We start from the raw sequence: 12655 nt of genomic DNA, 5'->3' as shown, positions 1-12655 counted from the left end.
CTGAACTGTTCTGCTGTTAAATAAAACCAAAACATGTTTCGAAAAAAAACGACTATATACACATCTACTTACCTGATTAAGCACGACTAACACAACAATAAAATACAGATTTCCAAATCAATAAAACTCTAGAACCAGTTTCAAACTCATCAAATGAATGCCTCACCAAAGCAATGCATATAAATTTAGAAAGTCTTTAAAACAAAAGGTTTTAATGGGGTGTTTGGGATTCCTTATTCTACATCCTTATAACTTTTCCAATAAGTTACAACTTTGTAACTTATTAAAAGCATGTTTGAGATTGAGTTTGAAAACTGCTTATTGGCTTATTAATTTTTTCAAAAAACAATGATTCGGGTCTTTTAGAAAACTGATTTTCAACCATTTCAAAAAGCTAAAACAAAAACGATTTTCGTGATTGCCAGACACATTTTAACTTACCGGCTTTTTTGCAAACACCAATAAGCCAATAATGTATTTTCAAACTCAATCTCATAGATGCTCTAACTTATATCCCCTTACAATAAATCAAAATACCAAACAGCTTTTAACTTTACCAAAAGTTAATAAGTCATAAGTTGCTCAAAATCAGCAAAATCCCAAACACCCCCTAAATCAGCTCATATTCTAAATCAAATGCTTAAAACATATCCAAATATCACCTAACAACAAAACCCTAATCAAATTCAACAGCACAAATCATAACAATTATAACTAACTTCAAACAAAAACAAAATCAAAAGTCTAGACGCATAAACCCGAGTAATCCGAAACAAATCCATAACATAATAAAAATCACCAAAATTAAAAACTGATAATAAGAGAACAAACAAACAAACCCTAATCAATCTCGTGCAAAGAAGCACCCGCCGCCACGTCATCCGCCGTAAACTTCCCCTTATTCTTATCACCACCACGTCCTTTAGCTTTCCTGTCCAGCAACGACTTCCGATCCTTATCCAGCTTCAGCTTCGTCACAACCACCTTCGAAGGATTAACCCCAACATTGACCGTCTGTCCATTCACCTTCTCACGAGTAATCCTCTCAATATGAATCACCCATTTCCTACGGTACACCTGAACCACCTTGCCTTCACGGCCCTTGTAGGTCCCACGGACGACTTGGACCTCGTCGTCTTTTCGGACGGGGATTGAGCGGACGTTGTACTTTGTCCGGAGCTCGGTGGAGAGTGGTGCGCTCATTAGGACGCGGCGGACGCTTGACGGCGCGGTGAAGTGTGCCTTGCGGCACTTGCGGCGGGAGCTGGTGACTCTGGGGTTGTACTTCATTTTTGCCGGCTACGGGATGAAGAGATGGGGTTGTGGTGGTTATATATGAAGGGGGTTAGGGTTTGGTGGTGAATGACGGTTGTACCCTTGATGTTTAGTTTATTTACACGAATTGTGTATTGTGTGTGTGGGTTTTTATTAGGTGAAGTTCGGTTCGTTTTAGATACTAGACTCCCATCGGTTTAACCAATTGGTTTTCGACTTTTGTTTATTTGGTTATTATTTTGATTTTCGGTTTGGTTCGGATAATAACCAAAATTAAACTTGGGCTAAAATATTTACTTAGAAATATATAAAATTGATACATAAATACATAAAATGCATATATAAATACATGAAATAGAGGTACGAGTACATGAAATGGTGGTATAAAACATTAAATATATGAGATAGAGGTATGAAAGCTATAAATATATGAAAAATATGAAAATATGTGATTCGGTTCGGTTAGATTCGATTAACTGAGGGTGGAAAAAAATAGCCAATAACCGTTTTTCGGTTAGTTTTGATTCGGTTTCATTGATTTTGGTTCGGTTATTGTTACGTCGAATAAAAATGTGCATTTACCCATCGATCCAAAGTTGCAATGGTTTTTAGACCAAGGTGGACACCAGTTTGTCACGCATTAGTTTCTCGAGATGTGGCTTTTGTTGAATTTACGCAGTTATCGAACATATAGCATACTCTAACAAACAACAAGAGGCTTAACGTTACACTGAAAAACAAATATTACATCATTTCAAAAGTGTAATGAAAACAATCATCTTTTGGCAATAGAGAATGTCTTGAACTCTGTTCACGATAGCCACTCGATGCCCTAAAACGAGCATCACAAACATTTTGCTTTTTGAACATCATGCTAATTTAATTTCTTTAACAAGAGCAGTTATCATAACAAGGTAACAATGATCTGCAGAGTTTTATGTGGTATATGAGTAAATGATATATATTACGTCATTAATGGTTTTTGGTATACACTATGGTCTTGAAATGAACGGTCGATGTGACATTGCTTACAAGAAGTTCAATTACATTTGAGAGTGATAAAAGTTCTACTAACATTTCATAGCATAACATAATGAAGTTCCACTAATACGGATTCCTTATAAATTAAACAAATTACTTTACAATTTGTAAATGTACACTTGATGTAATGAGAAACGATAGAACACATGCTAAAGTGTACACTTGATGACTATTTTAAGTTGTATCAAACTTTACACAAAGTACTAGCGTTACCTACTAAGAATTTCTATTGATTAGTTATATTGATTAATTAGGCTTCTAGTATGTGAGAACTATCTAATCTATTAATCATGACTTGTCATGTAAAATCTTTCTCACTTTATTCCAATTTCAAAATTCCAAAAAGTTTTTATATAGTTAAAACTTAAAACCATGAGCAATATTATCAATTGACTTTTTAAGCCGGTTTCTCATCATATACATGTCTGTTCTCATTTAAGAATTTACAAGAAATTTTATAAACTTAAATAATTTGGGCTAATGTATTTTTTTTTATAGAAGTGTTACTACTTAGGCTACCCGTAGTGGGCGACTAAAAGGGGAGCGAACACCGCCCCCCGGGGTGACAAAATGGGTGATGGGGATGGGGGGATGAGAACTTGTCGCCTGCTCTTGTTTATGTTATATTATTATTTTAATAGTGTGTGCGTGATATATATACATATATATGTATATTAGACTACAACACCATTACACCTTAAAACAAAAACTCATCTTTTGCTGACCAGACGCCACATAAAACAAGTCGCTCAATTTGTAGCCGATCCACTACACATAACCTTAATACTTACTACTCTTAAATCAATTAAATAATATCAAGTATGAAGTAGAGTAGAACAACTTATGTACTACATCTTTTAGATTGGCCTATAATAAAACTTTGTATAAAACAAATCATTTACTTTCGTTAGCAAAAAAATGATTTATCAAATAGACTAGCCAACAATAGAGGTGCATAAATCATACCCGATTGTAGGTATGGAATCAGGTTTGGGTATGACCATGTATTGAAAAATCGGGTATTGGTAATACTCGGGTGTAACATCCTAAAATTCTCGTATTTAATAAAAGAAAGTCGTGTTTAGTTGTTGGGCCTAAATAATTAATTAGTATTAATAAAGATTATGGACTTGGACTAATTAAGATGGATTAAAGGGAATGGGCCTTAGGTCCATGGGCTTTAAGGGATATAAATATCCTCTTAAACCACCCTAAATCCTCATTTCTTTCCATCCTAATCTCTACACATTCAAAAACACACACATACACTACACCACATACGGCCTCCGAGTGAGAGAGCGAGATCCGAGTCCAAACGAACGCTGGTTGGGATTAGATCGTTATTACACAAGCTATATACAAGATCTAGAGTTTATAACCAAGTTAAACGAGATCCAAAGAGCACTAAAGGTATGTCTTTTACCTTAAAGTTTACGTTTTTAATTACGTTTAACCTTGAAACTTGAGTCTAGAATAGATCGGGTATAAACGGGACATAAAGTTGCAAACTTGATTATAAAAATGGATGCAATGAACCCGAAAATGGAAACGGCTCAATTAAATGAACCCTTGAACCTAGTTGGAACGTTTTAGCTTGAAAAGATCAAACTTTACCATTCGTTCGGGTCAAACTTAGGCCGCAATCGGACTAGGGAACGATTGGGGCTAAGGCCGAACCATAATAAGCGAACATAGGTCGCAAAACGCGTGTTTTGGATTGACGAAACGAACTCCGACAGCAGCGAGCTTGCTGTATAACTTCGCTGGTTATAAGTTCGCTGCTGTATGAACTTCGCTGGGTAAATAAGTTCGCTGGTTATATAAGTCGCTGCTGTATAAACTTCGCTGGTTATAAGTTCGCTTAAGGTTTAACTTCGCCAAGTTAAATTCGCCTAAGGCTAAGTTCGCTTAAGGTTTAACTTCGCTTAATATTAAGTTCGCCAAACGTTAAGTTCGCTAAGAAATAAATTAAAATCCTAGTGAAAAATGTGTTAAGACAGTTAATGTAAATAAAATTTTTCCAAGCTGACCTGGCAGCTCGACCCCAGCCAGGGGCTCTGCCCCTTGGACCCTGCTAGGGGCTGCCGCCCCTAGACCCCGCTGCCAGGGGCGCTGCCCCCGGTGTAACATTCGGCCCCTCGCACCACCAATATTGTCCGCTCTGCCCACGAAGAGCTCACGGATTTGTTTTTGGTTGCCCAGATAGAGACTTCCCAAAACGCGTTGGTGATTGAAGAGGCAGGACATTACTTATGAACCAGTGATCTTTCTTGTCCACGGCCGATGTGGGATAGCCTAAGAGTGGGACGATGTTGTGTTTGTCAAAGGTGTTACAGACAACCCCCCTTTGGACTCATCGTCCTCGATGAGGCATGTCCCATCATCCCGAGCGGCACAAGAGTGGTTTTGATACCAACTGTAACATTCCGGCCTCTCGTACCACCAATATTGTCCGCTCTGCCCACGAAGAGCTCACGGATTTGTTTTTGGTTGCCCAAAACGCGTTGGTGATGTTACGGTTGGTATCAAAGCCACTCTTGTGCCGCTCGGGATGATGGGACATGCCTCATCGAGGACGATGAGTCCAAAGGGGGGTTGTCTGTAACACCCATGGCAAACACAACATCGTCCCACTCTTAGGCTATCCCACATCGGCCGTGGACAAGAGAGATCATTAGTTCATAAGTAATGTTCTGCCTCTTCAATCACCAACGTGTTTTGGGAATCTCTGTCTGGGCAACCGAAAACAAATCCGTGAGCTCTTCGTGGGTAGAGCGGACAATATTGGTGGTGCGAGGGGCCGGATGTTATAGTTGGTATCAGAGCCAGGTTTAAGATAGGTCGTTAGTGGTGCCTTAGTAACATGCTTAGGAACCCCATACGTGCTTATTTGTTTACCTGATGTGTTCTACTGGATTGTTTACAGCTTACGTAATTACTTGCTAGATTAAATAATTATTTAACTGCTTAGCTAATTGTTTATGTTATTGTCATGCACACACACACAACTCCGAAGCTATGCTTCACTCTCAAAATGTTTTATTACTCCGAGACTATGTCTCATTCTAAAAATATTTTTATAACTTCGAGGTTATGCCTCAATCTTAAAATATTCTTATTGAATTTTATTAGATTGTCTTTTATTGTCGAAAATTTCCTTGCGAATTTCCTAGCTTTGTTTTTGTTCTTTTTTTAGGGAGTATGACAAGATTCTCCGCCATAGTGGATATTGTCACGCGACCGACACTTTAAGCGTTTAATGTAATCGGCTAAACGGTTACACCGTTTATTTTGTTTTATTGTTTTTAAAATGTCTAGTCGGGTGTAAAACCCATGGGACGCCATGGACACGCCAACTGTACATTTGCACAATTTGTTATATTTGCGATATTTTGTTGGAACATTATCATCTGTGGTGATACACGAGATGTTTCAACTACTTATGCTTGAGTTCATTTATTCGTTATTTAGTTCGGTCGGTCAAATCTTCATGTAACGCTCATGGGCCGACAAACTCAATTGTTTCGTTGATTCGTTAATTAAGTTGGGCCATTCAAATTGCCATATCATGCTCATGGGAGGCCAACTCACACGTTTATTTTGGTTTTGGTATGCTAATAAGTTAGGGAAACAAAATGCCATGGAAAGCTCATGGGAAACCCAACACATCAAAGAACATTGATTATATGTTTACTTGTTTGTTTATTTGATTTTATACGAAACGATTTATGATTTGATTTAATTATACAATTATTTTATTATTCAATTTTACAATTAATCAATTCATTACTTACTAAATCATTTTGGAATCGATATCTATTCATTCGATCTCTTTATACACTCAAAACATTTGTATTCTCCTGATCGAATACAAATTCTTCATTCATCAAGACTCGGTTATCACGAGCCAATCAAAACAATTTACACTATATTATTGAAATTGGTGTTCACATATTCATCCTATCACATTATTATAATAACAATACATTGAGTAATTTAAATAATATAGCACAATTTAATACTCATGATGTCACATACAAAAAAAAACCTATTAAACATATTCAAGTATTCAATCTCAAATTATAATTTGTTAAGACATATTAAATTTTGATAAAACTCATTCACTCATCAAATTAACTAATTGATTTTCAATTTAGATTCTAGCTTATCCTTAAGTTATGAATAAACATCAACATAACATATTTAAGTTTCGTTTTACACAGTAACTCTTATGAAATTTGTACTTCTACCAAATCTTCTTATTAAATCACATCTTTATTAATTGCAAATGTTTTCTCAACATCAAACATCAACAATTTATTTGCTATGACCGCCTCATGGCCACACGTTTAGTCGAGGAGATAGCTCCTGCGATCTCTAAATTATAAACTCAATTCAGAAAACATAAATACAACCAATTCAATCTTGTTCATTTACTTCTTCGCTAACAAATTTAATTTATTTACCCATACTCATTCCTATAACAAAAACAATAACAAACACAAGCTTAAACATCAACTATATGCTGTTAATCAAATTTAAAATCAATCTAAAAAAAATAATAAATAAATAAATATCATAGCGTCTCAAACAAGAAACTCTACATCAAAATTCACTCGATATGCTTCACTTGCCACCATCAGTATTCAATCCAACCCTCATATCGTTTTATACCCAATGTAATCGTCCGGTTAGCTTGTTAATACTTTCCATGCACCTCAAGATGCTCCACAACGATTTACGCCGCCTAAATCTAAAACCCATGCTACGAAGTTTGCTCAAATTTTGTACCCTGCTAGCTGTAATTGCTACAACTATGGAAATCCTAATCATCTACGCCATGTGTGTTTCTCGATCCAATCATGTTCACCAAGTTCAAAATTTCCAAACTTATTCTATTAAACCCTACTTTGCAACCTAATCAAAATATTTTAATCCAATCAACTTCAATTACTCAAATTTTTATAAATCTAATTAATCAAGTTACCCATAACTAAGTTTATCAAATAAAATGATTTTGTCATTTTTTTATCTAAACATATTATATCTTTCTCAATCATACATTATAAGAAATCTTCACTCGATTTTTGAATTTAAACAATTTAAATTCTAATAACTTATTAATTCAAAGTGATTATGCTTATACAATAAAAATTTATCCTTTCGAAGACAACTATTTACAGTACGTTTAAAAGATGTTTTGAAATTTTAATACTTTTAAAACAACTCAAAAAAAAAATTCAATTCATCTTCAGCAATATTTTACTCAATGACTATCTTTTATTTATAAACAAAACGTATTAAGATTCTTGTTTTCTCTAAAAATCATTTTCCTCAAACGTTTTGTAAACCACACGGTGGGACGAGTTATGTGGACCATCCGACGATCTAATTAATTATGGTCCGGAACAAAATTATCAAAATCCTCGCATAGAAATCATAAAACGTACAATTGTATGTCATAATATAGAATCGAAAGTAGTTGGAATAACGTTATAATTGTAAAGATGATAAGGACATGGTGGATACGCCGCTGGTACATCCTATATATAAGTGTTCCTATCAGATTTTCATTTGGAGCGTTGTTTTGACTATATTTAAAGTTATGTTTTAAGATAAATTTTGCAACTATATTTAAAATTTTCTTTTCTCAAAATCTAATGGGGTTGCTATAGTATTCTTTAATTTCGGGACGAAATTCCCTAAAGTATGGGAGACTGTAACAACTAGGGTTTTTCATTTATCCAATACCCGACTCGCTTTCGTGTTCGGGTTATTTTTGTAAATAAAAATATCGCATTTATCAAAAAGATTAACTATTATTATATTATTATTTAATTAATTATATAATATATAAATATAACCTTCTTACCTTGGCAAAAACCACCCAAAACCAAAGTTTAACCCATTTATGTTTCCACCTTCAATCTTAGGGGACTAAAATGCGAATTATGCTTATTATAATCAATCAACCCGTTTACCCGTAATACAAACCCACATCCGTGACCAAATTAGCAACCCACGACTCGTTTATTATTCTTGGACCTTAATTCTCGTCGTTTATTTGGAAACTGAATCAATATGCGTGTTAATCATACCAAATCGGCCTACCGAAATAAGTGAATTAGGAAACTAGGATCGTTTATTATATGTATTACGTATACGAACAGCCGTCGTTAACCCGTTTATGATTATACATTCAAACGACTACAATAATTCAATTAAACTTGCAGAAACCTCTATGCCCACATCGCCTATCGATCCCCATTAATTAATTGTATTATCTTCGTCATTTGATTTGATTTTAATCCCATCACTGGCCGTCGGGTTCTGCTTCGCCGTTCACCAGCAAATCATCATTGTAGGAGGTAATTGATTCATTCATTGTGATCGTGTTTATCTGTTTAATCGAAGCCCTAACATTAATTAAACACACAATGACAGATTAACCAATTGAACTTCTAGGGTTTATGTAATTTGGGGGTTTTGTCCATGTCTGGATATAATAAATAGTTTTTATGTATAACTCAGTCAAGCAGCTAGTTCAGTTGGTTTGGTCTGTGTTGTGGATCTGGTGGTCACGGGTTCAAATTTGGCCACCCGAATTTTTAGGTCTTATTTTATATTTATTAGTTTTAATTGATTATTATAATTAATTTTAATAAATGATAAATTATATTAATTATTATATAAACATTATTTTATTAAAACCGACATCTTGGAGTTATGTTTCGTGTCAAACCTCGTTAAAAATTTTTGTTTTTATATATATATATAAATATGTATGAATTATAATTATATCTTAATAATAATAAACTTTATTTTACCAAAACCCGACACTTCTAATTCATGTTTTCTTGTTGAACGTTTTATTCCAAGTTATATTAATGTACACGTTTATAATTGCTTTATATTTATTTAAGTATTATTTATATAATTATATAAGTATTCAACTCCTATTTATTTATTTAAACTGATAATAATGATATCATAATAACAAATGGAAAAATAATCGTTCAATCAATAGACAATTCAATCTCCAACATAACTCAAATAACATCGAAATCTCAAGTCTATTATACGCATTATCTCAGTTGTTAATAACTCATAATATTAAATTATGTTAAATAAATTATAATTAATTTATATTATTCTATTTAACTAGGCATCTTTGTCGGAGTATCCCGAAGGGTTCATCTCTCTCATATCATCACTTGTTTTTCGTTCATCCGATCATGTGAGTAATCACTCCCCTATTTAATTGTTTTCAAATGTTTTGGGGACACTGGCGTACCATTTATCATATTATTTATCTTATTTCTCAAACGCAAACTGTGATCTTTGAGCTGTGTATCAATTGAATGATTGCCTGTTACTTGCTATTTGCTTACTTGCTTACTTGAATCGCATTCAGAGAGGTCCAACATAATCTCATTATAGTATGATCATACGACCGTCGTAGTGGTCGGAGCCCGATCGCATTGGCAAAGGTTTCACCGACACCTCATTTTTTGGTAACCAATGCCCATTCGCATGGCAACGGTTTAGCCCTTTCTTTATGGTTGATTGTTTATGTATGTGCTATGGTTTAATTGTTTATACTCACAGATAACAGTTTTGCCTATTTTATTTCACTTATATCATTATATATTATTACCATTTTTGTCTGTGTCAAAACTGGTGATCTACTCACTCAACATGTGTTGTTGACAAACATATATTTTGTACGCATTTGCGGGTTATAGATTTGGATTGCTTATCGAACTGAATCTCACATAGAGATGACTTTAGGATAAAACATATATAAGAATAGTTGGTTTTGTATTTGTAATTCTCTTTATTTTTGTTGTATATGAATGTTGTTTGATAATAATAAATTAATTAGATATTGTCGCTTTATAATTTCATGATAGTAACCTTGTGAATTGTGACAATCAGATTACGCCCCGACATTTCCGCCTTAGGTTGGGGTGTGACACCCGGACCCCCGTTCGTTGTGGGTTATATAAAGATAGAAATACAATATGAGTAGTAGTAGTTAATTGATACATGTAAATATTATATAGTTAGCCGTGCACAGCTCAAGAAAGGAATAACGATTAACGGGGAGCGTAACAGGATTCGGGTGAGATTCTAGCCCCATTTCCTTGTTATGTTTTCGGGGCTGTGTGCATACTCGATGTGATAGTTAATACACTTACCTTAACTGGTAAGTGTATGCCTTATATGGTTTATATGTTATGTTTGTATATCTTAAATGTGAATGAAAGCTTGTCGGTATGTGAACGATCTTCGGATATTGCACATGCTAACAAGGGAAGTATGTTTATGATAGATGAATGTGTATGATAGATATATGTACAATATATGAGTATGTATGAATGATTAAAGAAAGTATGCATGTTATGGGTATGTAAAGACGGTATGTACGAAGATGAAGAAAGAGGGACCAGACCCTAATAATATCTGAGATAGACAAGAAAGGGATCAGACCCTAAAATATCTGAGATAGACAAAGGAAAGAATGACCAGACCCTAATAATATCTGAGATAGAATGGACAGTAATTATATAGTATGAAAGTAATAAAGTATGAATGTATGTATGAGATTATGTAATGAAAGTAAGATAGTAAATTAATTATTATGTATCTTCGGATGCATGATTGAAGGTAAGTGAATGTATTATACGATATGTGATTAACTAGAACTCACTCAGCGTAGCTGACTTTTAGTATGCACGCAGGTGAGTAGAATGAGGCAGCTCGCTTGAGGGGACACGTGGCATGAATAAGATGCTGGCATCGGAAGACTCAAGACGTTTAGTTTAATGTTTTGTTTATTATGAAAGACGAGATGATGTTTAAGACAAGTTATGGTTTGTTAAGAAACGCTTTATGAAAGTTTTTATATTTCGCGAATGTTTTAATTAACTCTGATGTTTAGAACCATGTTTATGAGTAAATCCAACATCAAAGTAGGGCTACCGGTAGCGGGGCCTTACATCGGGTCCGGTTCGGGTTCGGGTATTGTCTCTAAAAACCATACCCCTATGCATCAGGTTCAGGTCGAGTATAAAACCGGGTAATCTAAAATCGGGTATTTAAATAACCCTATTTTCGGGGGTTTTTTTGAAACTTTTTCTCGCTATTTTTCGGGTATAGATTGGATATTTTAAAGGGTTTGCACGTTTTAGGGGGTATTTTCGGTTATTTTTCAAGTATTTTTTGGATAATTTCGGGTATAAATCAGGTATTTGAAAAAACCCGGTTTCAGATATTGGAAAACTCAGTCCGGGTATCAAACCGGTTGCGGGTATAAACCGGATCCGGTTTCGGGTACGGGTTTTGTACTGAAACCCTACAGGTAGGGTCAAGTACGGGTTCGAGTATTAAAAACTCGGGTAAAAAAACCGGTTGGGCATTTTTTTCTGGTACGATTTCGGGTTTTGGTTTTTTTTTACACCTCTAGCCAACAACACAATACAAGCCCATGCCACATTGATTAATGAAGAAACACAAATCCACCCCTCAAGGTCTAACACGTTAGTTCGAGGGTAATGGCTAAGTATTCCCCACGATGGGTTATTGAAGGAACATGAGATCTCACCCCTCCTGGGTCAGATGGATGTTCTCTTCTGTTTTGGTACACATGCGAACCCGCATCTCGATCTTCTTCTCCGGTTGCTTGAGACCTGCCATGGAAAGACCGGGGGGAGTGGAGGTGACTGCTAAGAGTAAACTTTTTTTTACAGACACAAAAATATTGGTGGTGGCCATGAGAGTCTAAGAGAGGATCCATTCAAATGAGATATGAAAGTCCTTATATAGGAGACTCAATGGCAACCATCATGAACCCTAACCTTAATGGGCCAAGCCCGGTTAGGGGTTACCTCCACAACCCCCCGACCCATTGGGCCTTAGTTAGTAACCAAACTGTAGAAGTAGGGTCCCGAATTCCCGGTACGACCATTATTTGTTATATTATTATTTGGTTACTAATAATAATCATCCCTTTAACAAGAAGGTTTTAATAATAATCCCTTTTAACAAAATCCATATAACCAAAAATGAGGGGTGAGATCTCATGTTCCTTCAATAACCCATCATGAGGAATACTTAGCCATTACTCTCGAACTAACATGTTAAACCTTGAGGGGTGGATTCGTATTTCTTAAATTATCAATATTTTTCTTGCTTCTGGCCCACATAAAAATTAAACAAACTCATTAATTTGTTCTTTTACTTCACTCTTTCTTCTTCATGTAAAACACACTAACCAAAACAGAAGGCATTTCGAACGAAATAGTTACATAACACATTTCTCAAAAGGTGTTACAAC

The 12655-nt window shown here is 35.0% G+C and overlaps 1 pseudogene; it reads right to left on the bottom strand.

The window, feature by feature from the left end:
• Positions 1-763: 763 nt before the first annotated feature.
• Positions 764-1303, bottom strand: LOC143637113 (large ribosomal subunit protein uL24z pseudogene; annotated as a pseudogene).
• Positions 1304-12655: the final 11352 nt, after the last annotated feature.

Source organism: Bidens hawaiensis, unplaced genomic scaffold (assembly GCF_021521415.1).
Source record: "Bidens hawaiensis isolate Kalapana, Puna unplaced genomic scaffold, B.hawaiensis_p1.1 tig00008125_1, whole genome shotgun sequence".
Taxonomy (NCBI): Eukaryota; Viridiplantae; Streptophyta; class Magnoliopsida; order Asterales; family Asteraceae; genus Bidens; species Bidens hawaiensis.
Note: the sequence above shows the minus strand (reverse complement) of the source record. Positions and strands in the feature narration are given on the sequence as shown.